Source organism: Euphorbia lathyris, chromosome 8 (genome assembly GCF_963576675.1).
Source record: "Euphorbia lathyris chromosome 8, ddEupLath1.1, whole genome shotgun sequence".
NCBI classification, from domain to species: domain Eukaryota; kingdom Viridiplantae; phylum Streptophyta; class Magnoliopsida; order Malpighiales; family Euphorbiaceae; genus Euphorbia; species Euphorbia lathyris.
Genome location: NC_088917.1, coordinates 46159057 through 46163707, shown reverse-complemented (window position 1 = coordinate 46163707; position 4651 = coordinate 46159057). Strand labels below are relative to the sequence as shown.

Here is a 4651-nt window from a genome sequence, read left to right as displayed (position 1 = left end):
CTCTAAAAATCCCCCCTCTTGCCTTGGGATCCGTGCCTTTAGGCACGAATCCCAAGGTTGGGTGTTCGCCTAGCTTGCTGGGCGTGCGTCCATCGATCGTTGGGCGCACGCCCTGCTGCCGGACGCGCGCTCAGGTTCCGCCGAGGGCGGCCCCAGCCCCACTGGGCGTCTTGCCTGGCGCTTTCCGCTAGGCGTTTCGCCTAGTGACGATTGGGCGTCCCGCTCGGGGGCCTTGCTCGGTGCCTGCGGCAACTCCCCGGCCGCAGGGCGTCACTCTAACGTCTGCTCGGGCGAGGTTTCCTCCCCCGGTTTTTTATCTACGCACACAGCAGGGGTGTTTGGCGGGATATTTTTGGGAGAAACCAGGTTCGCTCATGGGACTCGCAAACGTCGTTCGCCAATTTTCCTTTTGATTTTACTATCATTTTTTATTTTCAAAATTTGCGGATTTAATGGAATCATTCGTCTCGACCGTTTATCGTGGGTTTTCAACATAGGTCTTCCGACTCGGTGTCTACAGTTGCCTCTACTTTTGTATTTCTGACAGTGATGTGTGTGCTCTTTTGAAAACCTTTTTCGTGAATGCAACACATGCAATGCGAAACATGTTAAAGTAAAAGACACAGGAAACGTGAATGTTATGCATGTGAATATTTTTATTTGTAGAAAACGTGAATGTTATGCATGTGAATATTTTATTTTTAGAATTCGTGAATTTTATGCATGTGCCTACGTGAATCTCCAAACTTAGAATTATTTACATAGATTTCACGTCATATTAAACCCTATGCCCAAGTATGTTAACGAAATCTTCTCAAAGGTGAAAAATACATTTAGATTTAGTTAAATTCTACGCAAATGCACGTGAGAATAAAACATTTTAGGAAAGAATAAATAATATAGTGAAATCCTACGTAAATGCACGTGAGAATAAAACCTTTTAGGAATGAATAATGAATTTAGTTAAATTCTACGTAAATGCACGTGAGAATAAAACATTTTAGGAATGAATAATGAATTTAGTTAAATTCTATGTAAATGCACGTGAGAATAAAACCTTTTAGGAACGAATAATGAATTTAGTTAAATTCTACGTAAATGCATGCGAGAATAAAACATTTTAGGAAAGAACAATGAATTTAGTTAAATTGTACGTAAATGCACGTGAGAATAAAACCTTTTAGGAACAAATAATGAATTTAGTTAAATTCTACGTAAATGCACGCGAGAATAAAACATTTTAGGAAAGAATAATGAATTTAGTTAAATTCTACGTAAATGCACGTGAGAATAAAACCTTTTAGGAACGAATAATGAATTTAGTTAAATTCTACGTAAATGCACGTGAGAATAAAACCTTTTAGGAACGAATAATGAATTTAGTTAAATTCTACGTAAATGCACCCGAGAATAAAAGCTTTTAGGAACAAATAATGAATTTAGTGAACCTTACACTTCTTGATGGAGTTGTGCTATCCCTTCTCAGTCCATCAGGATCTCTGGGTCCACGACCGATATACATGCTTGGTTCCAGGTGCTCCCCGAGGCCGTGAGGAGCCACGTACGCCATTTAGGCTTTGAGCCTTTCATTTCTTCTATGCCGTACTACGCCAGCGTCTGCGATTGTTATGCCTTGCGGGCTCTCTACGAGAGATGGGTTGACTCCACTCACACTTTCCATCTTCCGTTCGGAGAGATGACCATTTCATCAAGAGATTTTTCATTACTGACGGGCCCGATAAGCCCAAAATATACCTAAAATAACATCAATAATTACGTCATTTTTGTATTGAAATCATGTTAACTATATTTATTTAGAATACTTTTACATCTATATTTGTTTCTATTGTGCAAGGTACTTAATTATTTGAAAAAATCCAAATAAGAGCTAAAACGGAGCAAAAACGAGAGAGAAATCACATTTACAAGCTAAAAGGCACGTACGATTCAGAGGCCGTGACGAAGGAATTGGGAACAGTCTTGGAACAGAGACAAAAGTCTCTATCGTGACCGATATTCCCAATATCTCGGTCGCGACACGCATTTTCCAAGCAAGGAAACGCGAGTTCGTGCAGTATTCTCCTTAAATCCAAAGACGCGAACCCATTATCTCGACAGAAACAGCAAAGATACAACACATATTTTACATGTTTTTGATTCAAAACGACACGTCTATTCATCCGGATAGAGACGACTCTTCACCAGCGGACACGACACTTGAAACAAGACTCTTCAGCAATTATAAATAGAGCACACATTTCAGAATCCAGGGTTGGATATTTTGTTGATAATTTCTAATTTAGAAGAGAGTTAGATAGTTAGATATTCTAGTTTACAATTTTGTAAAAGCAAACTTGCTGTACACAAGTTGTTCAATTAGTTTAGATACAAACACAGATATTATAGTTTAAGTTCGAGAATTGTTCGAAGATGAGTTTACACTCTGTAGAAGATTTAGCGATCTCTATTTCGAGGATTTAGCGAGAAGAACTAGTGGGTGAAGCGCCCTAGGGTCAGACAAGCCTACGAAGTTTGAGCAAAGGATTGACAACCCGGAACTCAAATTAGTTAAAATGCTATCCAAGCTTCTTCTTCTCTGTTAACTTGTGACGATTCACAATTCATTAATAAATTATCTTTTCAATACAATTTATTTCTACTGTTGTTATTTTCGAGTCTGATCTAGCTTTATTATTTAAAGTAATAAACCGGTGTTTTCAATAAAAACCTTTTTACACAAATTACATTTCAATGGAAACTTTGTTGAACACTTAAAAGAATTAGGATTTATGTTTGGTTTGATCGATAGGTCGGCTTATCAAACATAGAACACCAATTTGATTAAGGTAGCAATCTATTCCGATCCAGAAAGATTATCTGCAGTTCGAAGCCCAGTAATTGAATTAATCGATAAATTGTTACACACTAATAATCTAATCAAAGTTATAAGTTGCTTTCTTGCTTTGTGTGTGCAAGTCTTGAATTCTACTTGTTCTTAAACAGAGTTCCTGTAATTGTAATCCAAACTGTTGACAGAACTGGATTCTGAATCACAACCATTTATTCCACTCAAACTAATAAAACGATTTTCTAATTAAACCTAGAGAAAGCGAATTTAATCAGAATAAAATAAGTTTTTATAAAATAAGCGTTCCCTATGGGTTTGATATCTTTTATTACTACAAGCGAAAGCCGTGCACTTGCGGAAATCGCTCAACAAGTTTTTGGCGCCGTTGCCGGGGAACGCCAAATTTTTTTATAAAAAATAAATTTTTCGTATTTTATTCCGAATCTAGGTTTACATATACTTATATTATTATTTACATATTGTTTATTAATTTTAATAACAATTTTATTTTTCGGTTTTTTAAGGTAATTTCAGTTCGTGTGTGTAATTTCAGTACATGCGCAGTACTAGAAGTTCGGGCATTCAACCGGAATCACTCGATCCAGAAATTGAAAGAACGATTAAGAGAAATAGAAATAAAAAGAAAAAGAACAAAGAGACACAGAATCAAGAACCACAACCCGTGAAAATGGCAGATCCCCCTATACTTATGGATTATGCTACACCAGGAGTTAAAGGTGTTGCGATAGTATAGTTAGACCCCAGATAAATGCACACCAATTTGAAATCAAACCAGCCTTGCTTAACATGTTACAAAATAGTGTGACGTTTTATGGACTACCTAACGAAAACCATAATGCCCATTTGACCAATTTTCTTGAAATTTGTGATACTTTTAAAATTACGGACGTTTCTACCGAAGCAGTCAAACTTCGCCTATTTCCTTTCACTTTGAAGGACAGGGCTAAAGTTTGGTTGAATTCTATGCCGACCGGAACATTCCAATCTTGGAACCAATTAGCCCAAGCATTTTTATCCAAATATTTTCCCCTAGCCAAAACAATGAAAATTATAAAAGAACTGACATCATTCACACAACATGAAAATGAAACCCTATATGAAGCATGGGAACGTTTCAAAGAACTTCAACGTTTATGCCCACATCATCATTTGCTCGATGAAATTTTAATGCAAACTTTCTATAATGGAATAAATCCCACATCCAAAGGTTCATTAGATGCTATGTCGGGAGAGTTATTTATGAAGAAGACATCTGCTGAAGCGAAAGAACTTTTAGAGGAAATGGCAATTAACAGTAGCATATGGCCTGCCGAACGTGCACATACACCAGTTACTTCGTCACCTATTAAAGGTATAGTTAATCTTGACCCTATCGCGATGTTACAAGCCCAATTTTCTGCGCTTTCGCACAAAATTGACAAGTTTATGACACCGTGTGACATTAATGGAAGCCCCATCCAAGTTGATATGGATTATAGTGGTGCGGATGAGGTAGAACAGGTAAATTTTGACCAAGGACAAAATCAAATCAATAACCCTTATTCGAATACCTACAATCCCCGATGGAGGAACAACCCTAACTTTAGTTGGAAAGAGAATAACAATACTGGTGCCAATCAAGGTAGAACTAATAATTACCAAAATCAATCAAGGGATACTATTGGCACATTATCTTCTAAAATTGATAAATTTATAGATGCTATCAGTGGTAAAATTAACAACCACGATGAAGGTTTTTAATGTATTGAGAACAAGTTTGATCCATTGATTAAGAACCATTAG

General features: G+C 37.0%; 1 non-coding gene across 1 annotated transcript; it reads right to left on the bottom strand.

Moving 5' to 3' along the window:
- Positions 1-3913: 3913 nt before the first annotated feature.
- On the bottom strand, positions 3914-4020 carry LOC136204919 (small nucleolar RNA R71). The gene has a single exon (XR_010675731.1). It is a non-coding gene; the product is annotated as a small nucleolar RNA R71 (small nucleolar RNA).
- Between the last annotated feature and the right edge of the window lie 631 nt (positions 4021-4651).